This window comes from Rhincodon typus, chromosome 26, assembly GCF_021869965.1.
Source record: "Rhincodon typus isolate 14 chromosome 26, sRhiTyp1.1, whole genome shotgun sequence".
In the NCBI taxonomy this organism is placed as follows: Eukaryota; Metazoa; Chordata; class Chondrichthyes; order Orectolobiformes; family Rhincodontidae; genus Rhincodon; species Rhincodon typus.
This window is the reverse complement of record NC_063357.1, coordinates 39,192,107-39,219,339: the sequence shown is the minus strand read 5'-3', so window position 1 is coordinate 39,219,339 and position 27,233 is coordinate 39,192,107. Positions and strand designations below refer to the sequence as shown.

The 27,233-nt window shown below is 43.6% G+C and overlaps 1 protein-coding gene across 1 annotated transcript in view; it reads right to left on the bottom strand.

Annotated features, from left to right (window-relative positions):
- The window catches only part of LOC109918614 (14-3-3 protein gamma-B), a 73,065-nt gene that overhangs the window by 45,254 nt on the left and 578 nt on the right, over positions 1–27,233 (bottom strand). The window lies entirely within an intron of this gene.

Genomic DNA, 27,233 nt, shown 5'->3' with positions numbered 1-27,233 from the left:
TCAAACAGATGTTCACCTGCACATCTGCTAATGTGGTATACTGTATCAGCTATTCCCGATGTGACCTCCTCTACATCAGGGAAACCAAGCGGAGGCTCGGGGACCGCTTTGTGGAATACCTACACTCTGTTTGCACCAAACAACTACACCTCCCAGTTGCGAACCACTTCAACTCCCCCTCCCACTCCTTGGACGACGTGTCCATCCTGGGCCTCCTGCATTGCTACAATGATGCCACCCGAAAGCTGCAGGAACAGCATCTCATATTTCACTTGGGACCCCTGCAGCCCAAGGGTATCAATGTGGACTTCACAAGCTTCAAAATCTCCCCTCCCCCAACCGCATCCCAAAACCAGCTCAGCTCGTTCCAGCCTCCCTAACCATTCCTCCCACCTCAAGCCCCACCCCCATCTCCTACCCACTAACCTCATCCCAGCCCCTTGACCTGTCCATCCTTCCTGGACCGACCTATCCCCTCCTTAACTCCCCACCTACATTCAACTTTACTGGCTCCATCCCCGCCTCTTTGACCGGTCTCCTCTCCACCTATCTTCTCCTTTATCCATCTTCTATCCGCCTCCCCCTCTCTCCCTATTTATTTCAGAATCCCCTTCCCCCACCCCATTTCTGTAGAAGGGTCTCGACACGAAACGTCAGCCTTCCTGCTCCTCCGATGCTGCTTGGCCTGCTGTGTTCATCCAGTTCTACAGTGTTATCTCACTTTTTCACCATCTTAGTTTACCAGTGTAGGGGGCAAATGGAGAAAAGGCTGAAGAATGACAGGGAGGTGGGAAATTAAAACTCTCTTGCTCAAGATGAAGACCATTGCTGCTGTAAAATGCCAATTGTGAGACTCAGCGTCAGGTTCATTGCTTGCATGTTGCCCACAAAATGGCTTTACATGAGGTTATCAATGTCCTCTGGCAGGGCAGTACAGTGACTCAGTGGTTAGCAGTGCAGCCTCACAGGACCTGGGTTCGATACTGCCCTCAGGCGACTGTGTGGAGTTTGCACATTCTTCCTGAGCATGGGTTCCCTCCCACAGTCCAAAGATGTGCGGGTTAGGAGGATTGGCCATGCTAAATTGACCCAGTGTCCAGAGGTTAGCCATGGGAAAAGCAGGTTTACAGGGATTTGGTGGGGTGCTCTTCCGAGAGGATCATAAGGGAACTAATAGATGCCATTCAGCCTATCTGTACCGTAGGGATTCTGTGATTCCACTGAAGCTTCTGGGAATGAATATTAAACACCAGGACATACTCACCAGCAACATGGGAGGTGGAAAAAAAAACGAGGGGAGAGTCAATAATGTGGAGTGTGACTGCCATTTTCTCTGAGCACCTTCATTCGGGTTGAAAATTTGGAGGTGGGGGAGGAAAGGAAGACATTTTGAGAAGAACACAGCGTCCAATCAGGTAATGCAGTGGCCAGTCCTTTTCCAAGCAACATTGGAAGGCAGGACGTTACAAAGATGGCCACAGGCAGCTAGTGGCAGGGGTGTTGGGGCTGGGCAGCTGGTCATAAGCTAGAGCAATACATCCAAGCTCTATTGGCAATGGTCTTCTGAAACAATGAAGCTCCTCCAATGTAGATTGGCTCTGCTCAACCAATGATCATTTACTTTCCCACTTAACTACTGTTACCCATTTAAGAGGAGAAACACAGTCAAGTCTTTTGAACTCATCCTCAAAGGGCAGTTACATTACTTCAAGACACAGGATAGATGGATTCTTAATAAGCAAACAGGTGAAAAGGTTATCAGGGGCAGCAGGGATGTAGAGTCATCATATCAGCCTTAATCTGATCAAAATGGAGGAACAGATTCGAGGGGCTAAGCAGCTTACCTCTGCTTTTAATTTTTAAATTTATGTACTTTCAGTACTGCACAGCAACTGCCCCTTTGCTGCAAATTTCAGATATTGTGGTCAGACACGGGCAAGAGCTAGCAGAGATAAGTTGATCCCAGTAATCGGGAATAGACAAGGTTGTTCCCATCTCCTCACCTTGCCCCACATTTAGTGTGGCACCCCTCAATCTACACACAATTACCTCCAATGGAGAGGAGTGCTCATGGCCCTTCGACTATTTACACTTACCACTGCTATCTTGGTTTCTGAACTAGGGACAATGAAGAATAGGTCCCCTCCCCGCCCCGCAGGACTTCAATAGTTACCTTCACATAACTGAAGATAATACCTTAGTAACAGAATAAAGAGGGAGGACATGGAGCAAGATAGCAAGTTATAGAGTAACTATCACAACATCACATCCAAATCTATTCTCATGGACAAATTAGAATAACTGTGGGGTGCCTGCCATCTCACAAGAATGGCCCACTGTTATAAAACAATGTACATATCCCCATGTATAACAGGTGCCTGACCAATTGATTCAGGACTGCTAATGGACCCTACTGACATCCATGCTCCCAGATAATTCCTGCAGGTAGATCTTTGCCAATTACACTGCTCAACATAGCAGCCTAAAATGCATCCATATGCCAGTACTCAACACAAACACTGCCACAAGAACGGAATTTTAAATTTGGATGTCAAGAAACTCCCATACTGATTCCAGCTGTACTATAAAAGACAAATAAGCACTTTGAAGCCAGAGTAGACTCTGAAAAGGAGTTGTATCTGGAAAGGAGATCTATTTGTAGCTAAAAACCTATCACTGCATTTGCTGTTGGAATCATTGCACAGAGGGAGACATTTGGCCCGTTGCCTATCTGTTGGCCCTTGGAAAGACCGATACAATTAATCCCACCTTCTGGCTCCTTCTCTAGAACCCTGCAATGCTTTCAATTTTTTGTTTGCCAATTTCCTTTTGAAAAGTGACCAGAGTCCACTTCCCCTCCCTCCCTCAGGTAACATATTTCAGATAACAATAGCACACAGCAAAAACAAAAAAATCTCTTCTCTGCTCTGGTTCCTCTGCCTGTCATGTTACAGCTATGCCTTCTGGTAACCAATGGAAACAGGAGCTGTCAAAGCACCCTTATTGAAGGTAGTGAATCAAATATCTCAGAATTTGAAATAACATAATTGGTCTGCATTTTTCCTCCTGCATAGATGGATATTATCATCTGACATTTGTCTGTTAGATGCACAATAGCTTTAAAATGCTGGGTGTTGGCAATGACAACCTAGAATGGGTAGTAGAGTCCCAATCTGCAAAATCTCCCAATTAAACAGCAGTTAAACAGTGAGTGATTTGAGCCAATTACTTAACAACTTGTCTTCTCACTCTTTAAAGTAAGAAGGCTCCATCCCAGCGGAATACATTGTGCAAAAGTGCTGCATTGATGAATCAGCTCTATCCCTTCAACAGTAATGTGACACAGGACCCACAACTATTATATACAGGCCTAGTGATAAAACAAAATCGCCATTTTGATAGCTTCGTTGACACGATCAGGTCAATTTTAATCCTGAGTGCGTTTCAGGGGACTGAGGCCTGGGGCAAATGCAAAAGAAACCATACTCGCTGGCCCAGGTTGCTTCAGGTTCATGGTAAACCCTTAGCCTAGCCTGGGTGCCACAGGTCAACTACCTACTTAAAAACAGGGCAAGAAACACTGCTGGATGCCAGGTGGAAGGGAAATTGTATGCCACCACGAAGGGCCCACTCACTAAAACAATGTGGAAATGTGTTTAAAGGAAAGATAACTGCACAGTGCTAATGGCAATGGACTAGCAATTTGAATTCAATGGTTAAATCTGGAATTATAAAAGCTAGTCAATGATGGTGACCATAAAAATATTAAATTGTCCTAAAAATCAAGCTGGTGCACTCACGGCCTCTTTTTAGGGAAGGAAATCTGCCAGCCTTACACGGTCTGGCCAACAAGTGACTCCAGACAGAGCAATGTGGTGACTCTTAATTGCCCTCTGAAATGGCTGAGCAGGCCCAATAGTTTAAGGGCAATTAAGGGTGGGCAACAAATGCTGGCCTTGCCAACACATGAAAAACAAAAACATTCTTAAAAAAGGAAAGAAATCACTGGAGAATGGAAGAGCAGGCCATGAAATAATACAAAGATGCTTTACGGAGTTGGAGAGATCGTACTTGCTCTTCCTGGCCCACCAGACAGCTTCCTTTATCCCCAAACCAGGACCATCCTCCTCAGGCCAAGTTGTAGTTCAGTTTATCAGGATAGCATTTCTTTTTCAACTCACAAAGAGCCTGACAAGCATCCCACCCACCCTGAAGGATTCTTCATGTTGAGGATTTAGGTAGGCACTGTTTGTAGCTGCCCATCCACACGGTCTGCCCAGCACACAGTGCCACCCTTACAGGTCAGAAGAGAGCAAGGAGGCCTGAATTGTCTGAACAGAGAGAAACAGACACCCTCCATGAAAGATAGAGCCATATAAGCATGGTCACAAATGGGCAGGAACCACCGATATGTTTTACAAGTACCTTCATAACCCAAGTGTGGAACTTGACTCACACCAAAAAAGGAGCTTGCTTCAGTCACAGCATTCTACTCGAATGTCCTCCTTGCATAGATTCCCACTGGAATCTGATGTCAACCTTCTAATCTTGTTTGTCACAACCTCCAGCATCAAACCAATTCACAATTGCAGTGAGTTTGCAATCAGCTGCTCCTTGGGAGCAGGAGAAATGGTGACCCATCATTACATCTCCAGGGAACAATACAAACCCGAACTAAATCTGGTCCGAGCTAGGACAGCTGAAGCTGAAACTACAAATAAGACCATGACCATTCAGAATCGCAAAACTGGCAATCTCCTCTAATCTTGGGAAGGGCAAGCAAAATCTCCTCACCAGGGACTAGCCCACTCAAGAATTTAATTTCTTTTAAAAATATGCAAAATCTACTTAGTATTAAGCAAAGTCAAGCAACACAGGTTTTCCCCAATGCAAATCCTTCTAGTCAGGGCAATCTTGCAAAAACCACTCCTATTAACCAATAGCTTGTTTATAGATGTAACTTAGTATTTGTTATAATTGGCACATTTCCATTTGCAAGCAGGATTGAGATTGAGAGAGCACATTTGACTGCAACATGCACTTGGGTGACGGTCAGATTGTTCCCTGGGAGATCCACAGTCAGGATACAGGGTGAAAGGGTAACCAAGAATGGGTAGTAGAGTAACCAAGAAAATACACTGTCAGTCAAGAAATATCATTAACTTTTCATACATTTAAAAGCCAAACACTCCTTTGAACTGTACGCAGCCCATGCTAATTCATCAGTTTGTAAAACAGCTGAATCACCCAGAGACTATGCAAAAAAAAATTTGTAAAAGAGAGATCAAGGTGTATTGACTTTACAAACTTGAATGATGGCTTAGCCAATTTTAAAAGATTTAATCAGAATCAAAAATCAAATTTTAGCTGAGATATTTGTAACTTCTAGTGTACCTATGCCTCAAACTTGATTATCAAAAGCTTTTTAGGTTCACCTAACCCAAGATGACATTTAAAACCAAGTTGAAATGGTATAGGAGGAGGACAATGATTGTGGCAATAAAGTGCATTGAGATCTCAAAGTTTAGCCATAGGCCAAGTCAGTTGCTGCCCCTTCCTCTGACCTTGCTAGATCTGCTCCAGAGCAAGGCAGAAAATAACAGTGGCTGATCACCTTGGATTAAAACAAGACTTGACATTTCAGCTTGAATGTTGATGGGAACAAAGGGTTCATTTGGCCTGAATTCCTTGATTATTGAAGATTGAGGTGGCCAGGCCACAATGTTAAAATAACTTTCTATTACAGAAGATACCCTAAAGACTGAGGGATGTTGGAATTTTGAGGTTTCAAGACTAATAGATTTTCACTGGCTAAGGTTATCAAGGGATACTAGGCAATAAGCAGTTTAACTGGGACAATATAACCGTACTAGGACAAGCAAAATCTTGGGTCAAGATCCTGGAATTCCTTCCCTAAAGGGCATTGTGGGTCAACCTACAGCAGGAGGACTGCAGCAGTTCAAGAAGGCAGCTCACCACCACCTTCTCAAGGGCAACTAGGGATGGGCAATAAACACTGGCCCAGCCAGAGACCCTTACATCCCACAAACGAATAGAAAAAAATGCAAAGACAAGCGTGCGGATTCCTGGAAGCCTGGTTTTCAACCACCGGTGTGATGTTGAAATAGACCCCATCTACATACCACTACGGCTCAAAACCGGAAACAGGGCTACCCACCATAACAGACGAGGCCATATAAATTCAGAATGGAACAGAACAACTGCGCTACAACGGAGGCTAAATAGCACTGAAGATGTCACCTAGAAGAGAGACAGAAACATTTGCACAAAAACCAGTCAGCTCAGCGAACCAACCAAAAACTCCAGGCAACAAACAGTTGAGGCATCACCTTGACCCAACAGAATGGTGAAGGAGATTAGACAGGCTGAGTGGCCTACTTCTATTCCTATGCTCAAGATGGATAAATGAAATCCAGAGCTAACGAGTGCCTTTTTCTTAAAAAGCAATTATCAGTCTATATCAATTGTGGTTTTTCAACCTGTTATTTGTTTGGGGGGGGTCAATTTAGCTCAGTTGGCTGGACAGTTGATTTGCGAAGCAGTGTGATGCTAACAGCGTGGGTTCAATCCCTGCTCCAGCTGAGATTACCACGAAAGACTCTCCTTCCCAACCTCTCCCCTCGCCCGAGGTGTGGTGACCCTCAGGTTGAATCACCAGTCATCTATCTCCGAGATAGCAGCCCTATGGTCTGGTAAGACTACAGCAATTTGATTTGTTTGGACCAGGTACTGTTTTCATCTTATATAGTCTCGTTCTTCTGCTGTTTTCAGCTTCAACTAGTAATGCTCGAGCTTTCTGCGCAAAACTAATTAATGGAAGGCATTCTGAGCAGAACACTGCAGTAACTGAAAGGTCAGATCTATTGATCTGTCAAGCCTTGGTGTTTGAAACCAAAATGTCAACATGGCTTTTACATCACCATGTCTTCCTCCGTGACATTTTCAATGAGGAATGCAAGATATTTGGTTTTCGAGTAAAGAGAAAACAAGGTTGCAGAGATTCAACTGACTGAGAAAGGGGGAAAGAAACTGAAACAAGGTTAACCAGACAAACATTTTAATATTGCTTTATCCTTGCAAAATTCACATTTGATGTTTTCCAAAAATGTAAAGTCATTGAACTAGAGGCAGCGCGGGACGCTAAAACATTATTTATACACAGGGTATAAAAGAAACAAAAAAAACACCTATGGAACTGCAAACGCAAATTAAAATTAGAGGATTTGACGCAGCCAGATAATAGGACCCTGTTGTGGTGCAAAGGTAGTGTGTCTATCCCTAAATGGAGGCACCCAGGTTCAAATTCCCCCTACTCCAGAGGCGTGTAATAATGTCTCTGAACAAGTTGCTCAGAAAATAGGTTAATAAAAAATTTCTCCAGGAAAGGTAGAGAAAATGGTCAAAGGTAAGGAGTAGCCTTAGCAATTGTGGAAATGTTAATGAGAACACAAAGCAACTGGTAATGAGGCAGTATTGATTCTGTTTTGAGTACCTGAAGAAATGCTGGAGATCAGAGTGAGTCAGGCAGCATACATAGAGAGAGCAAGCTAGTGTTGAGTCTAGCTAACTATTCAAGAGCTCGGAAGAGGAGTCACCTAGAGCTGAGACACCACCTTGCTTTCTCTCCAAGGATGCTGCCTGACCCGCTGACTCCAACACTTCTGGTTTTCAGTACAGACTCCAGCATCTGCAGTAATTTGATGCTATGTTAACTTACTGGGTTTAGATATACACAGGTCGCAAATATCAAAATATGTGGCACAATGACAATGACAGTGTCCCTAGCTCTGGTTTCAGGTCCCACTTGCCTTGAAAGTATGTCACATGTGGGGAGCAATGGCCTAGCATTTTTACCACTGGACTGTTAACCCACAGACCCAAGTTCAAATCCCACCATGGCAGATGGTGAAACTTGAATTCAATAAAGAATAAAAATTTGGAATAAGAGTCCAATGATCATGAATCCATTGTCAGAAAGACCCAGCTGGTTCATTAATGTCCTTTATTTGGGAGGGGGGGTTGAATTTGCCATCCTTACCTGGCCTGGCCTACATGTGACTCCAGACCCACAGCAATGTGGTTGACTCCCATTTGCCCTCTGAGCAATTAGGGATGAGCAATAAATAGTGGCCCTGTCAATGATGTCCTCAATGAATAAAAGAAAAACATTACCTGGGCATTCACAGTCCCATAGGTAGACAGGATGGTTAAGAAAGCACTTGGCATGCTTGCCTTCATTGCTCAGACCTTTGAGTATAGGAGTTGGGACGTCATATTGAGGTTGCGCAGGACATTGGTGAGGCCTCGAGTATTGTGCACGGTTCTGGTTGCTCTGTTATAGGAACGATATTAAGCTGGAGAGGGTTCAGACAAGATTTACCAGGATGTTGCCAAAAGTGCAGGGTTCGAATTTAAGGAGAGGCTGGATAGGCTGGGGGTATTTTCACAGGAGTATAGGAGATTGAGGGGTGACCTTATAGAAGTTTATAAAATCATGAGGGCATAGATAAGGTGAATAGCAATAGGTCTTTTCCCTAAGGTGGGGGTATACTTTTATGGTGCAGGGACAAAGATTCAAAAAAGAACACGAGGGGCAACATTAAAATCTCAAGTGACTCATGTGTAGCATGAACTGCCAGAGGAAGTGATAGATACAGGCAGAGTTACAATGTTTAAAGACATTTGGAAAAGTACGTGAATAAGAAAGGTTTGGAGGGGTATGGGCCAAGCACAGGTAGGTGAGGACAAAAACAAAGTTGCTGGAAAAGCTCAGCAGGTCTGGCAACATCTGCAAAGGAAAAAACAGAGTTAATGTTTTGGGTCCAGTGACCCTTCCTCAGAACTCAAAGGTAGGTGGGACTAGTTTGGTTTGGAGACGTGGTCAGCATGGACTGGTTGTACTGAAGGGTCTGTTATCTTGTTGTATGAGTCTTTATAAACAAACACTAGGACCAATAGGTAAATGGAAATTGGGGAAACTGGAGTGCATCATCAATCCTGGAAAAGTTGCTTAAAGCTTTAGGGTTTTGTTACAGTAGACTACTGGTGCTCCTTTACAACAGGCCCATACTTGCTTATCACAGAACTGTTACAAAACAGGAGGCAGCCATCCAGCCCAGCGTATTGGTTAATTTTCTACCTGAACTTCTTTTCTGGATACAAAATACAGCTCAGATTCTTTATAGAAATGTCTAGATCGAATCAGTTATCAGTTTTAGCGCTAACAGGAGCAATTTCACAGAACAAAAGATTCCACAGGCTGCTCAGTGATCCATTATAAATCAGTAGTAAAGGGGATTAATGACAACAGGGACTGAGGTCACAAACTGCTGAGGTTACTTGGGGTAATTCCTTTCTTTTCTGAAAAGTTAATATCTTAAGCATCCAGTATCAATTGTCTCAAGTCTGCAACAGAGTGTAATCAGACTTTTATCTGCCTGTGTTGCAGAATTGCATTGCGCTTCTTCATCTTTTGTTCAATAGAACTGGAGTGGATTTAAAATATTAAAAAAGTGAGATTTGCAGAATGAACAACATTCGCAGCTGGATGTGAGTAATAGCAGCAATACCAGCTGAATCACACCTGTCACCTCTTGACTTAGAAAAGTACTTGCAATGTAGTGATTGTAACAAAAGAGTCAGCCAGGTGGTTGACAGATACAGGAGTGTCAGAGGCTCCGTTCACTCTGACAGCTGGGTCAGAGGGAGTTGGATCAGTGTCATAGACTCAACGTGTACATAAAAGGTGACTTGGAGACAGGATGCCAGCCTCAAGTTATTTCAGTGGCAATGAGAGTAAAGCACGCTCCTGAAGAAAGTTGCCCACAAGTCAGCTTTGAGTTGGGGAAAGCATTTCTGGCATCATGTTATTTGGGAAGTTTGATGCTACTGTTAAAGAATGGGCCCAGTCTGTGGAAAGAACGCACTTTTCCCAGGCAAATGACACTGGGCTAGATGAAAAGCGGTGAGGAATTCTCCAGACAGCTTGTGGACCTGCAGCTTTTTCAGTTATTAAGAGTCTAACTTTTCCTGAAGCACCAGTATTAAATCCTTTCCAGGGTTGACAGATTTAGCTAAGGAATATTATGATCCCAAGCCTTCTCTAAGACAGTATCAGTTTTACTCGCCAGTTCGAGAACCAGGGGAATCTGTATCGGGATTTTTGACAAGGTTAAGATGACACCATTTGGTATGTGGGATTAACGATGTAACCATGCATTTGCACCTACTAGCTGAAGCCCAACTGGAACTCAAACAGGCACTACAACTGGCTTTATCACTGGAAAACACAGCAAGTTGAACATGAGTTACAGGGTATTCTGATGGATGTGGACACCCTCGCCAATTTGACATGAGCTTAGGGAACACCCTTCGAGTGAAGGCGATTGCATAGCCTTACTCAGTTCACATCCTGATCAGATGGACTCTAGGTTGGCCCACAAAACCCCAAAACAAAGCCAAGCCTCAAGACAAACTTAAAATTTGAGGATCTGGGATGGCAGGTCATGGTAGTTGCTGCTGGGTGTGCGGGCTCAAGGCAACCAGCGTCCCACTAGACCTAAACGGAGTAAGAGAACTGGTAGGCTGAATCCAGGAGCATGCACACCTTGCAAAGTCCAAATCCATCTGTTTGAAACAGTTAAAAATGCTTAGCAACATCCAAATCTGAGCCAAAATACATATTTTGAAATGGTCACCTGGTTCTAATGGGGGTTGATACCAGTGCAGCTGTATCAGTGATCGCAGAACCAGTCTTTAATAAAATTTGCTCTGGAACCCAATGCTCAAGTTTGTGCAAAACCTTAGCTAGACTGAACCTATACCAGGGAACCTTGACAGACTAAGGATACAACTTTGGTTCTGGTCTCTTTTGGGAAGCAGCTGGATCAGCTAAGGCTCAGGCCCAAGCCTCTTGGGGTGAAATTGGTTGAGAAAGATGCAGAGAGATTGGCTCAACATTTTGATTAGAAAACGGCTGCCTGTGTGAAGGCCTAATCAAACACCTGGATGTTTTTCAGGAAGGTCTAGGGATTATCAAAGGAACCAAGGCCACCTTGCATGTTGACCAGGAAGCAATTCCACGATTCTGCAAGGCCCACCCAGTGCCATGTGTGTGTTGGGAAAATATCAGGAGGCTGGAAAGGGAAGGAATCATCAATCCAGTCCAGTTTGCAGAACAGGCAGCACCAGTCATACTGTTTGTGAAGCCCATTGGGTCAGATTGCCTTTGTGCGGATTTTAAAACTGTAAACAGATTTTCACAGCTGGATAAATACCTAATCCCTCACAGATTTATACGCAAAGCTGGTGGGCGGTTGGTGGGGGAAACTGTCCTTCACGAAGCTGGACATGAGCCAAGCGCACTTGCAATTGCAGTGCAGTGAGGATTCCCAAAGGGTTTTTAACAATATACAAGACTGTATTTGGGGTATCGTCAGCCTGTGCAATTTTTCAAGGGATGATCAAAAATATTCCGCAAGATCTACCCCAAGTCCGACAGAAAGGGCAGTCCAAAACTTTTATGGCAGGCTTAAAGAAACAGCCTCCAGCTTCACTTGATACCAATCTGTCCTGGTTCCTATTTGAATAGCAGCCCACACCTCAAGCAACTACAGGGATAGCTCCAGCGGAGTTGATGTGGAGACTCTGCATTAGATTAATTCTGATCTTCCTGAACCGGGGAGGGGGTGCTGTGAAATGGCATCAGGAGCACCAATGTCGGATTCAAGACTCCATTAAGTGAGAGAGAGTGTTTACTTCGGGGCTGAGACTTGGGGTAGGAACCACAGACACGGCCCAGCAGGGGTGAGAGGCCTGATTGATGGGAGGCCAGGTATAGTGACATGTCAAGTTCGGGTAGGTGTAACAGTGCCGAACAAGCAACTGGACCACGTTAAAGCTGCTGTCACCCAAGCACCGTGGGAGCAAAATGTGCCCGGCTCCTTGGAACAGTCAGAAAGGCGTTGAAGAGATCTCCGAATCGAGCTGTCACCACCTCAATGCCCTGGCTGCCTGAAGAGGAGAATTAATTTCTTCCGAGACACACTGGGTGCAAGAGGTAAGCTATTATGCTTACACGGTGCCCATATCAGAGGTGGAGTTGGAGGAACTGGACCTGGTGATAAAATGCCCTCATACCCTTGGGCAGGGGGTGGGGGTGCGAGGATTCAGGGATCCCTGGCTGACACACAAACAGGAGTGTCAGAGGTTCTGTTCTCTCCGAGAGCTGGATCAGTGTCAAAGACCTTCCATTCGTAAGTAGAGTGAGTTGGTGATGGGATACCAGCTTCTGTGGAGTTATTTCACCAACAGTGCTTGTGTATACCATTGAACCACAAAGTTATTTCCATATTAGGTAAAAATATATATAGGTTACAAGTATCTAAATATACAAAAATGCAAATATTGGCTACAATTCTATCCTTTACCAACTCATTTTCTGGAATAGAACAGGCAGGAGACTTCACAAATTGTTCGTAAATTCAGAAATGGAAAAAAGATTCAAGACTGAAACGCTGCTACCGTGCAACAATGCCCGATTGTATTAGTGCAGAGAAAGCAAGTAACAAAAATCAGCTTTTGATGATGAATTTTAACCTTTAGATTTTGGGATAGAAGATCAGCCCATTAGACAGTGAATTCCTCTAGTATTTCAGGTATCATTTTCTGCAGCACATTCTCCAACCAAAGAGGCACTCCATATTAAATTATGGATATGTACCAGATTTAGTTAATGATGCATGAACACTTGGGGAATAGCGATCATAATGTTACTGACTTCAATCAATCTAGTGCCTGAGTGGGAGCAAAGTGAAACAGTTACTACCGATCTCGATTTAAGCAGACACACACAGTCAATGTACGTAACTGGGCAAATCTGTTCATGGGCAAAACAACTAATGATGATTAGTGGGTGATTGAAGATTTTGTCAAAATTCTCTCAGGGCGAATTCAGGAAACAAATCTATATGCCAAGGACAGTAGAGGCTTGGAATTCTTTCACAATGTATCTTGCATCAATTGCCAATTTTAAAATGGAGATTGATACCTTTTTAGTTGAGACAAAAAAAATTATGGTAAACAAGTCTCGTGGCCCTGGAACAAAGGCTGAAATTGCAGGAGAAACTCAGCAGGTCTGGCAGCATGTAGTGAGAGAAAACAGAGTTAACGTTTTGGAACTGGAAGTTGCCCTGGACGTGGATCAGAACATGTCTGAACAAGTCGATTATAAACGTTACGCAGAAGAGGTAGGCCTGTGGAGCTAAAATCACAGATTAGCCACAATCTCATTGATTAGGAGATCAGGCTTGAGGGCCTGAATGTCATGATCCTAGATTCCTTGTCCCCAGGCCACTAGACATTCAGACATCCATTTTAAGAATTGTTAATGATGTGACCAAAGCAAGCGATTGCAATAGAATCATAGAATCCTTACAGTGCAGAAAGAGGCCATTCAGCCCTTTGAGTATGCACTGCCTCTCCAAACAGCATCAACCCCAGACCCAGCTCCCTATCCTATTCCCGTAACCTGTATTTCCCATGGCTAATTACCTAACCAGCACATCCATGGACACTACAGGGACATTCAGACCAATCCACCTAACCTGCATGTCTTTTGACTGTGGGAGGAAACCAGAGCAGCTGGAGGAAACCCACGGGGACACGAGGAGAATGTGTCTGTGTGGAATTTGCACAGTCGCCCGAGGCCGGAATCGAACCCGGGTCCCCGGCACAGAGAGGCAGCAGGGCTAAATTGTGAGCCACCGTGCCACCCCTAACAGTCTTTCCAACACACCTTTACCACTTTCTAGTAGCGGGAGAAGAGGAAAGAGAGAGAATAAAGAAAGCTCTCCCAAACTGTCTTCATTCATTCCTGCAGTTCATGTGACACTTGGTTTGGATCTAAATAACAGCAGCTGTGGCCTGGTGCAGTGACTAAATATTATTCCATTATTATGGAATAAAGCTGGAGACAGACTTTTAGGATTAGAATGTCACCGATAGTTTGCATCAACCTTTGCTTTTATTCAGAGATAACATTTAGCCCATGAATGGAAGCTCAGATTAGTGGCTACTTAAATAAAAAAAAGGACATCAACAGTCTGATGCTTGTTAAAACCATTGGCGAGCTACTGATAAATTATTTGTAAGAGAGACAGTTACAATTCTGAAATAAAAACAGGAATTAGGCTCTACAGAAGTGTCCTACCCAAAAGGTTAAAGCGTTTGTTTTATTTAGGATATAGGTTGACTTGCCATGCATTTCCAGGAATGAATTCTATGGTAATTGAAGCTTATTTTCCTAGTTATTTACACTCAGGTACCAAGTGCAGGTTCTCTTTAAATAGTGACACCATAAGTGAAGAGAGCAAACCAGATATGGTTAAACTTTGAGATGACAAGATTTTGCAGACCGAGAACTCGGACCTCCGTTTGTAAAAAGAAAGCCTCTATCTTCTTCCCAAAATCCACAAACAGGACCTATTTCCTGTTCCTGCTCCATATAACAGGTCTTCTGATTGTTCCTCTCTCCACAGACACTACCAGACCAGCTGAGTTTCTCCAGGTTATATCCATTTGTTTCAGATTTCCCAGCATCTGCAGGTCTCCATTTTATTTTTGCTAATTGGGAATTTGACACAAGTAGGAATTTCATTTGATATTCTGCATCTCATTGTTGAGATATAGCCATTTCCCAACTGTGCTACAATCATTTTATCAAAATTGGTCTGCCACACTGAATCACCACCTGTTCCCAATTTCCTGCAGCAATGTTAAAGGGAAATCCAGACAGCACATAATAGCACACAAATGTATTCAAAAATTACAGATGTTTACCACTGGCTTTTCCTTTGATAAAGAGTTTTGTACAACTTGTAGAAAAAGCCAAGAGATTATTTGGGCCACACTCTCTGCACTGGGACGTCAGTTTCCAACAGCAATGAAACTAAATACATTGCCATCTGACAAGAAGGGACACAGGAACACACCTAGACTGTGCATTTCCAGACACTACATACTAGAAAACCACTTTCACAAACAACTGGTTGGACTAAAGGGTCTGTTTTCATGCTGTATGACATTCACCGCCTCTCGTCGCTTCCCAGTTCCATAAGCAAGTGATGGGAACTTTTGAAAAGAAAATAAACAGGTAAGAGGAAACTGGCTGCAATTGGTGTTTCTTTGAGACACGAAGCCAGTCATGATTATTTCCCTTACAATTCTGATGATGATTCATAAATCGGGCTTCAAACATTAACTCTATCTCTCCACAGACACTGCCAGACTCTATTTTCTCCAGCATTGTTTGTTTCAGATTTCTAGTATCTGCAGTGATCTGCTTTTATTTCCCTCGTTAGCTTTGTTGCTGTGTTCTCTAGCCTGTACCCAGCAAGATCCCAAGGAACACAGGAGTGAGTAGTGTCTGAATCTCTCCATTGTTAATGCGGGGGGGAAAAAGAGTGACAAATGCATGGTCAGATAGAACAGCTAGAGGACTTTCTGCTCACCTTTAGCATGGCCACACCATGCACTGGGATCAGTGGGATGAACATCATCCGCATGGACTTCAGGTTTTTTCTTTCCCTTTTATTCGTTTACAGGATAACAGCATCACTGGCCAGGCAGCATTTATTGCCCAGAGGGCAGTTAAGAGTCAACCGCATTGCTGTGGGTCTGGCTTCACATGTAGGCCAGACCAGGTAAGGATGGCAGTTTCCTTCCCTAAAGGACATTAGTGAACCAGATGGGTTTCTCCCCACGCCCCCGACCACAATCAACAATGGATTCATGGTCATTATTAGACTCTTAATTCCAGATATTTATTGAATTCAAATTCCACCATTTGCTGTGGCAGGATTCAAACCTGGGTCTCCTGGACATTATCACTAGACTATTGCCTCCCCTCAGCAAAAGCATTGAACCTTCCAAGGTGATAGCGTCTGCCTATTAAGTCTGCACCCACGGTTCCACCATGAATAGTGTAAGTAGCAACCCGAGGCAAGTTTTCCTAGCCTTACTTCATTACCTTAGAGATGCCTAGCCATCAAATTTAGAAGAGATGTACCAAGCAGTCCATCAAACTTTAAGAACTCACTTTCTGCTACCTTGCAAACAGAAAATCAGTGCAAGACATCTGTCACTACACTCCCTAATATAGAGACATAATCCTTTGCTTTTCCCACATTTTAACTGAAAGGGACACAAGCAAAACAAGTTGGAATGTCAGGCACTAAATAAAAACCAAAAAAGAACTGCAGATGCTGTAAATCAGGAACAAAAACAAAGATGTTGGAAAAGCTCAGCAGGTCTGGCAGCATCATCTGTGAAGGAGAAAACACAGTTAACATTTTGGGTCCGATGGCTCTTCCTCAGAACTCCAGTTAACTGTGTTTTCTCCTTCACAGATGATGCTGCCAGACCTGCTGAGCTTTTCCAGCATCTTTGTTTTTGAATGAGGGACTCTTGAAAACAGCAAGACACAGAGGGGTGTAACTTTGAATGACATAACAGGACAATATCAGCTACTTAGCCCCTTAAAGTACTCTAAAGGAATCAACACTACAAGCAACACACTGAGTATCCACTTCCTCCCTCTATTAGAGGGCAGGGACAAGGAGGCGGCCATTCAGCCCAAGCTTGCTCTACCATTCAATAAGATCGTGGCTGATCTGACTATCCTCAAATTTCCATCCATGACTACCCCGATCGCCTTCTATCCCCATCTGACCCAATCGCTCCAACTCTGCCTTCAAAAGAATATCTGGGGAGATATTAGCTCTGAGCTCAATCACGAATGAATGAATGGATCGTTGGGTCAGACAGACAGAAGTGGAGACTCGCTATCAGTTTTCCTGAAAGCAGAAACAAGGGGTTTCCTGGCTTTAGTGCCACCTCTCCAGAACCAAAAAAAAACTGTGGACGGTTGGCAAGTTTCCTTCATTCTAGTGCCTTACAAGACTGATGTTCCAATGAACCAAAGTGCCCAACAACTCCAATCAGTATTTTCTTGTTTAATACTGTAATGTTAACTGTAATACTCCTACATTTCTACCCTCTCTCCAGACAGGGTTTAGATACAAAGGTATTGCATGTAACTTATCACCAACCTACACCTTTTTCAGATTTTCGATACTTCTTCCTTTCTGCTATTCTCCTGTAATTATTTGCCTTTTGACTACACACTTCTCACTTTTATACTTTTCCTTGCTCAGACAGGATGCTGAAGGACAGAGGATTGAGGGGCCTTAATGATTTACAATAACGAGTTACAGAATATCAGAATGTAGGGATAGCAGATAGTTAAGGGAGGTGGAGTTTTAAAAAAAGAGGGAAGTCCTACGATAGCTGTATAAGGCACGGCTGAACCTACACTTCACGTTTAGATGTAGTTTTAGACTCCTTACTTGGAGTATTTGCATATATATTTGCATTGGAAGCAGTTCAGAAAACAAAAACAAAAGTCCTCACTAGGCTGAAAGGGTTTGTTTTAAGTCAATGGGTTGGGTATGTTGGGCCTGTACAATTTATAAAATTGAGAAGTTCAGACTTTTTTTTTTTTAAAATGCAATCACAAGTTGGACCGAAGGGTCTTTCTCCGTGCTGTGACAGTATTTCCTTTTACAGTGCCGAGGTGGAGCTAGATAGCAGTTGCAGAAGCGGCCTCCCACTGCAATTGCCTCCCTCAGACTGCAGTGGTCAAATATATTCAAGACAGAGTCTGGCAGATTTTAGATCGACAAGACAGTCAATGGTTATGGGATTGACAGGAAATTGGAGTCAAGGTCAGAATCAGGTTAGCCAAAATCTTATTCAAGGGGTAGAATAGCTGGATGGGCTGAATGGCCTCCACAGATGCTGCCCAAGAGTCACAGACCTGCACAGCACAGAAACAGACCCTCCAGTTGAACTCTTCCATGCCGACCAGATATCCTAAATTAATCTAGTCCCATTTGCCAGCAGTTGGCCCATATCCCTTCAAACCCTTCCTATTCATATACCCATCCAGATGCCTTTTAAATATTGCAATTGTGCCCACCTCCACCACTTTCTCTGGCAGCTCATTCCATACACGCACCACCCTCTGCGTGAAAAAGTTGCCCCTTAGGTCCCTTGTAAATGTTTCCTCTCCCACCTTACACCTATGCCATCTTGTTTTGAACTCTCCTCTCTGGGGGGAGAAATGACCTTGACTACTCACCCTATCCATGTCCCTCATGATTTTATAAACCTCTACAACGTCACCCCTCAGCCTATTTAGCCTCTCCCTCCAGCTCAAACTCTCCAAACCCAGCAACATCCTTGTAAATCTTTCTGCACCCACTTTGGCAGTTAATCACTCCTTCCATCCCATCACAGATTTTGTTCTTTTCCTCCTCACCCCCTTTTACTCAGACTCAAATTGACAGGCTGGACTGAATTGTCAACGCAGTTTCTCTCCACAGATGCTGCCAGATCCGAAATGTTTTCCAGCACATTCTCTTTTCAGATTTTCCACAATGCACGGCATTGCTCCACATATTGTTAAGAAACCCTGTCCAGCCTTGCTACAAAAGACCATATATATTTTGCCCTTGAGGGACAATAGCTGTGTCAATAGCATTGCCAGATGTGCTGTAATGCACCGGTTTTGTTTAAAATGCCCCAAGATTGTTCTTCTTTCCTCCCATTTCCTTCGGATGATTCACACTGGGGTGTGGTAACACTGTGACTCACCCAAATGATCATTGTGCTTGCAGGAACCCACTCTGTACTTTGCCTTATAGCTTTAGCACTCGTTTACTCAGCTACTCCCAATCAAACATCAGTGACTGGAACAACAAGTGATGGAATTCTCAAATACACTTCCAAAGACATCAGCAGGTTGAAGATTATGAAGACCCAAAGAAATGTGTTCTGGGAATTGACCAGGAAATTAATATCAAACACTTTCTCACGATTAGTTCACAAGAAACAGCTGATTATTTTCATTTTTTTTTAAAAATCCTTTCACAGACTAGCATTTATTTCCTGAGTAAAAACTGGAGTGTACTTAAAGAGTGAATCACATTGTGTAACTCCGTGACCACAGTAAAGACCAGACAGATTAAGGCTGGCAAATTTCCTTCCTTACAAGTGGCATTAGAGAACCAAATGGGATTTTGACAACCCGATACTAACATTTGGATTTTAAAATTTCTAGATTTATGCACTAAATTCTCAGTGCTGCCATGGTGAGATTTAAGCAGGGTAGTGGGCTTTGCTGGAATTTGTTGCCAGTCCACAGTTGCCCTCAAGGTACTGCTGTTCAGCAGACGAGCTCAGACATTTGGCATCCTGATCCAATAACTGCTACATTATCGCACCCTGTTTATAGCTAGTGACAGCAATCTGGAACTATTCAATACAACTGAGAACTTCCAGTCAGCTGGGCTTTCCAATAAACATCACCTGTCTGTTCTGTTTAACCACATACGGGGTTAATACTAGGCTACAATCATAACAGGAATCAGTTGAATTGGCAACTTGTACCATAGAGTAATCAGTCCAAGACACAGGAACAAAAACACCATTTTCAAAATGACTGCCACCCATACTTGCTCAAGTTCCTTCTTAGTCCTGTTTGGACAATGTTGTCCCATAATGTTAGCCACTAGTCACGTGCGGAAAAAGAAAAAAAAACAAAAAATCCAGATGTGGCTCATTGTATTTTTGATTAGCAAATAATCCATGAGTGATAGATCCATTGTTGAGCAAGTGATCTCAATACTCATACTGGCAGTGACCTTTAGTTATTGTTAGAGTGGAAAGATAAGCAGAATGCACAATTGATTTAAAAAAAAAATCATGAATGTTTTACATCATCACTTATGGAATGGAGGGACAGGGAGTCAGCCACCAAGAAACAGACCCTCCAGTCCATCTAGCTAACAGTGCTGCCTCACAGCGCTAGGAACCCAGGTTCAGTTCCAGCCTCAGGCTTTTGTCTGTGTGGAGTTTGCACGTTCTCCTTGCGTCTGCGTGGGTTTCTTCCAGGTGGTCCTGTTTCCTCCCACAGTCCAAAGAAATACAGGGTTACAGGGATGCTCTTCGGAGGGCTGATGTAGACTCGATGTGCCGAATGGCCTGCTTCCACACTGTAGGGATTCTAACCAGTCCATGCCAACCATAATCCCAAACTGAACTAGTCTCATCTGCCTGTGCTTGGCCCACATCCCTCTAAACAGGTCTTACATGCACTTATCCAAGTGTCTTTTAAACATTGTAACTGTACCCACATCCACCACTTCCTCAAAGTTCATTCCACACTTGAACCACAAAAGCCCCTCATGTCTTTTCTAAATCTTTCTCCTCTCGGCTTAAGAGTATGACCCATAGTCTTGAAATCCCCCACCCTAGGGAAAGACACCTGCTATCCACCTTATGAAATACTTACTATTTCTGCAAGGTTCAATTTAACTCACATGGCTAGAAAAAAAAAACTTTGTCCACATAGTTACACCAGTGATTTTTACTGGATGATACAAAAAAACTCAATTACTATTTGTGCATTCCACTTCCTTGTGGATTGTGCACATTAGGAAAAGTTCTAGAGGCAAGATGGCTTCAGAAAGCCTGCAGAGATGTTCAAATCATTGGCATACAGAATCAAATAAAATCCCTCTTTCCTAATTCTATTTCCCAGCAATCGAAACTTAAATCTGAGGTGTAACTTAACTCAAAGAATTTGTGAAGCTGATATTCTAAACAACACACAAAAATAGCTCAAGATACAGCTGAAAATTATTTCCCCAGATTGTCAGCTTTTCTGGACCAAATTCTATTGTGCTTAGTTTGCAGTTCTTTCAAGACTATTTTCATTGCCTTGATCGGAAACAAGAGAAACTTGACCACACTGCACTCAAAGAAACCTTGAAACAAAAAAAAACCTGCACGGATAAGATTGACAAGTTCCTTGGATACGAAGGCCTGTATGCTAGGGGCTTAACGTTTATTGGCTATAGATAGTGGATGCATTAGTTAGAATCTGAGATCTTGGAGGATTACAAAAACATCCAAGAGGATTGAAAAACTGCAAGTGTAAAGCCCTTACTGAATAAAGGAAGAAAGGAATAAGTAGCAGAACATTTAGAAAAGCTTCATGCAATCAGTCAACATGGTTTTCTGAAATGGAATTAATGTTTGACAAATATGCTAGAGTTCAAGTGAGTTGATTAAAGGGAACCAGTAAATGTAGCATATTTGGATTTCCAGAAGGTGGAAATTGATAAGGTGGAACATAAAACATAGCACAAAATAGGAGTTCATGGTGCTGGGGGTAATGTATGAGCATGGATCGAGGAGTGGTTGACGCAGAAGATAGTGCATCAGGAATTAATGGGTCTTTTCCAGGTTGAAAAGGTTAACTAGTGGAATGCCATAAGAATCAGTCCTAGGCTCTCAGTTATTTATAATCTATATTAATAAGGGGAGGGACAGAGCATAATCTATCCAAATGTGAAGTTACAGAAACAGGTGGGATAGCAGGTTTCGTCATTAATTGGTGAGGTACAGACCGGCTAATAACTGGGCAAAAAATGGTAGATAGAATTTAATGTAGGCCATGAGGACATCCCGTTTCTATAGGAAGAATCAAAGGGCAGGCTATTATTTAAATTGAGAGACACTCCACAAACTGCAGAAGGATCTGGGTGCTCTTGTGTATGAAACACCAGGACAAAGTAAAAGCAGCTATGTCACATTGGTCTTCATTGCTGGCAAATTGAAGTTTAAGAAATAGGGAAATATACAACTGTACAGGGTGTTGGCAAGGCCCCACCTGCAGGACAGCGTGACAGTTTTAGTCCTTGTGCTTAAAAACATACTGGCATCGAAGGCAGTTCAAAAGAAATTCACTAGGCGAATTCTTGGATTAAGGGCGATTTTTTTAAAAAAATTCATTCATGGGATGAGGGCTTTGCTGGCCCTCATTTATTGCCCAGAGGGCAGTTAAAAGTCAACCACATTGCTGTGGGTCTGGAATCATATATAGGCCAGACCGGGTATTGACTTACAAAAAACAGTCAAACACTTGCGCCTTTATTTATTAGCATTTAAAAAGAACGAAGGGTGATCTTATTGCAATATACAAGATTCTGAGGGGCTTTGATAGAATAGATGTTAAGAAGATTTTTCTCCTAGTGGGGGAACTAGAGAACATTGTCACCTTGTTCTGTAACTCATTTCAAACTGAGATGGGACAGATTTTCTATGCTCAGGAAGATAGAGTGTCCTGAATTCTTTATCCCACAGTGTTGCAGAAGCAGGATTACTGCAATTATTTTAAGAGAAAAAGAGAAGGCAGATACATTTTTGAAAGAGCAATTGGCATGCAGGGGGTGGGGTGGGTGTTGAGTCCTGGGAAAGATCAGCCATGATCTTATCAAATGGCAAAGCAGGCTTAAGGGGCCGAATGGCCTACTTCTGTTTTTTTTTTCAAATGCTGTTCTCTTAGATTCGAGAGAAATGTCCCAGAGGACTGCAAAACTGCACATTAAAAATGCCAGTTAGCTTAACATCTGTCATTGGCAAACATTACACAGTCCCTTATAAAGGATGTAATAGCAGAACATTTAGAAATACAAGAAAATCCTGCAGTATCAGTGTAGCTTCATGGAGGGGAATCATGCCTGACAAATTTATTACATCTCTTTGAGGTGGTAATAAGCAGAATAGATAACTTGAAATATACTTGGATTTCCAAATGGCATTCAATAAAGGTACTGCACATAAGGCTACTTAATTAATAAGGGCATGGCATGGGGTGGGAGGGGTGTATATTAACAGATGAAGACTGACTAACTAATAGAAGACAGTGTTGAGATAAAGTGGCATGTACAATGGCAACCTGTAACTAGTGGAGGGCCACAGGCAAAGGTGGCTCCTTAGACAGCACCTTCCAAGCACACAACCACTTCTTTCTAGAAGGACAAGGGCAGCAGGTAGATGGAAACACCACCAGCTGCAAGCTCCCCTCCAAACCACTCACCACCCTGACTTGGAAACATATCACCGTTCCTTCAATGTCGCTGGGTCAAAATCCTGGAATTCCCTCTGATGCAATTGGAACTGTGGCTACACTACATGGACTACAGCAACTCACAAGCACAGCTCACCACCACCTTAGGGGCAAGTACAGATGAGTAATAAATGCTGGCCCAGCCAGCAACACATACATCCCATCAGTAATTTAAGAAAAAAACTAGGTGGTACAGTTTCAAAATACCAGTCCCCCATTGAAGACAGGGATGACAAAGAATTTCTTCAGTAATTATTCTTTAGAATTCCTCATCCAACAAAGGCTGCCATTAAATATATTCGAGGCCAACTTTCAGTTCACCAAGGCTGCTTAGACAGCACCTTCCAAACCCACAAACACTTCCATCTTGAAGGACAAGAGGAGCAGATACAGCTCCCATGTAAGTTCTGCTCCAAGCCACTCACCATCCCAAGTTGGAAATATATCACCGGGTCAAAATCCTGGAACTCCTCCCCTCCCCTCCCCCCAATGGCATTGAGGGTCAACCTACAGCACATTGACTGCAGCGGATCAAGGAGACAGCTCACCATCACCTTTGAGGGCAACTAAGGATGGGCAATAAATGCTGGCCAGCCAGTGATACCCATATTCCGAGTGAATACAAAGGCAATTTGGAGCTACAGGGGAGTCTAATGTATTAATTTACAGGCAGGGAGAAGTGAAGGGCCTGGTCGTACAGACAAGCAGGCTAGTTTTGAGGAGCTGAATGGCTCCTCCTGTTTTTATGTTCTCCAACTAAATCTGTACAAATGACCAAATACTTGCTCAAAAACCAAGGTTTTCATGACTGTCTTAAATGAGGGAAGAGAGCGAGAAAAGCAAAGAAGGAGAGAATTCCAGGGAAATGGCCTCAGCAGCTGGAAGCCAGAGTATCAATTCAAATTTGAGATGGTGAAAACACCAGAAATTGAAGAGCTCAGGTCTCCCACAGTTGCAGGAGATTGCAGAGAAAGGAAGGCGGTGACCATGAAGGTATTGGGAAAGGATCAGAATCATAAAACGAGAGTGTTCCTTCACAAGATGCCAGTGAGTCATCGAGCAAAGGGGTGGTAGGCAAACAGGACTTGGTGCAAGACACAGGGTGGCACGGTAGTTCAGTGGTTAGCACTGCTGCCTCACAGCACCCGGGACCCAGGTTCAATTCCGACCTCGAGTGTCTAAAAGTGTTGAGTTTGCACATCCTCCGGGTGCTCTGGTTTCCTCCCACAGTCCAAAGACGTGGGGGTTAGGTAGATTAGCCATGATAAAATGCAGAGTTACGGAGATAAGAAGGGGGCCTGTTTCTGGGTGGGATGCTCTTCGGAGGGTCTTTGCAGACTCAAATGAACCAAATGGCCTCTTTTTGCACTATTCTATGTCTCAACACAGGCAGGAGAATTTTGGAAAGCTGAACTTCAGGGAGGATACAGTGTGGGGGTGTGAGCAAGGAATATGTTGGAACAGTCAAGTCTACAGTTGACAAAACCACGCATGAATGTTACAAGATAAGTGAAACAGTCAAGTCAGGCCATGTTACATCAGTGAGAATGTCTTCATGAAAGCTCAGATCTATGGTCAGATATGGTCTATGATCTATGATCTATGGTCATCTTGAGATCAAATAAAACCCAGAAGTTGTAACATTATTTCAGCCATAGGTAGTCACCAGGGAGGGGTTTATGGAATGGAGTTTTTAAAGCAGGCAATAAAGATGACGACTTTGGTCTTCCTAGTGATTAATGAAATTCTGCTCACCCAGTAACAAATGTCAGATCAGCAGTGGGATAATTTAATAACAGTGGAGTCATCGAGAGAGCCAATGGTGAGGCAGAGTTTGCTGTCATACATGGAAAACTGAACAATCTTTATCAGCTTGTTACTAAGGGGGCAAGGATAGATTGTTGAAGACGAGTTTGGGAGCAGACGAGAAGCCACTGCAGATGATACTTTGTCTACATTCAGATGGGCATGACAGCAGGGAAGTACTATTCCACTCAGTTGACCAATGGAGAGGTGGTGGTGCTGATAGGGGAGGAGGATGGTGTGGTCAATATTGTCTATGGCAGACAAGGAGACAGCGTTTCCTTCAGTCAGTCACTTGGGACATCATCTGTGCCTTTGACAAGAGCTATTTTAATACCATTACTGGGGCAGAATCATAACGGATGATAGAAACCCCTAGGTCTCAAGACGTGGGTGCACATTTAGGAGAGAACAATGTGCTCAGACCTGAGTTAAGAAGGATGCGGAGCTTGTATTTGAGCAGAGGAGGGCAGATTTGAAGGAGAGAGTGGGGCAAAAATACCTAAACAAGATCAGACAACATACCAGCCAATTTGGGTAGATAGCACTTCAGTGAGGATAGGATTGAACGAGGCAGTAGAAGTAGCACAAATTCCAGTTGGTAATTGCACAGAACAGTGAATGTCAATTAGTGGTTATAGAAACCTATAACTCTTCCACTGAAGATGCAGACCAGAGGTCGCTCGTTCATTCATTATGACGACTCAAAAGGCAAATGACAGTGCTCAAAAGAGGGCCTGTTATGCTGACTTTTTTGTATTTTTTTGAAATCGTTGCAGGTAGCATTCAGATCTCACTCCTCCCTGCAACAGAATGACCACGTCCTCAATCGGCTCCTGGCCCAATCTCTGGCCCTGAATGGTCAATCTCACGTGTGCGCTGTGCCGGGAGGAGGGCCGATTCGAATAAGGCGTGTCCTGAGCTGGACCACACTAACACAAAAATTCCCTAGTCCGCCCAGGGGAAAGATCAGGAAACCGGATTCCATTAAAAAATAATAATCGAAGCTAGAAGATGGTGAATAAGCCTGGCACCTAATCTGGTGATAGAGGGGGGAGGGACAGGGCGTGAGCTGACACGGGTGCCAATGTTGTATTAACCAGGTCAGTGTTGAAGACCCGTTTCAGAAATAAACCGAGCCAGCTGTCATAATACTATCCCCCCTTCACATCTTCGCCAGATTGGCAATATCCTCCGCCCATTGCTATTTCTGAAATGCAAATCAATAACCACCTGCATTACGGCGATCAAAAGGAATAAATATTTGCTATTGAGAATGGAGGACCGTGTGAAATGCGGCGGGCGGGGCGATTAATGGGTGTCTCTCTCATAATATAGAGATGAGGGAACAAACACTGCAATAAAGACATTGGCATGCAGAGCAAAGACTACATCACTCCCACAACCGCCCAGCGCCCTCCTAAACCACGGCCGTCTCGGTTCAATGTTTTAGGGGGTGGTGAAAGATTTCTTTAGGAATGTCTGTGTGCGTGACACTAGCAGAATCTTCTGGAATAGCTGCCTCCCAGCTTTGCTTTGTTCTCTGGTTCAGAGCAACCAGGCAGACAACACGCTGCATTTTTGGGGGTGGGTGGGGGTATGGGAAGGTGCCCTCACCCCTCTCTTCCTCCAAAATCCTTCTCCCTTGCGGCTCACACAGAGCACCTTTGTGAAGATCCCAGTGAAAGGGGTAGGGAAAAATGTCAGTTCCAACCTCATGTCAATTTCCATCCGTGTGAAACCACACAGGGGGAGGGTCTGCTCAAAACAAAAAGTCTGCCCCCGGAGAGGCGTTTACAGCAAGGAGTTGCTTCAAGCAATTTCGTTCCTTTTTGAAATGTTGCATTTCAGGTAGCAGTGGGGGAGTAAACCTGATCGATGGAGGGGAGGGGGGAAAAAGGGTTTAGAAATCATTCTTCAGGCACCGCCCCAGCGCCCAACCCGGGAATATCCGCATTCAATTATTTTCTTCCCCGACGAAAACGGCACAGATATCACCTGGCCAATCACAAACGCAAGAAGAGGAACTGACCCAGACATCCACTTTACACATTGAAACCGCCTTCCTCATACAGGACCAGGCAATTGTATCTCCGAGTGACTGCATACAAATCAATCCACCGAGTTAGGGAATTAAAGAGGTGAATGCCTATTAAAATTCAATTTTTTTTTAAAAAAAAAGAAAGATATCTATATCTCGCGTCTCCTGGAATCAAAACTTGCAAGTCAGCCTTCTCCCACGGCGAGGCCTGTGAAGAGAATTAAACGCCACACAATGCGCTAGTACCCCCATCCATCCATTCATTGCAAGCGGCTTTTGCGGCATCGCCCAGTGAGGTGCCCACAAAGGGTGGGGAAGGGGGGGGGGGGGGGG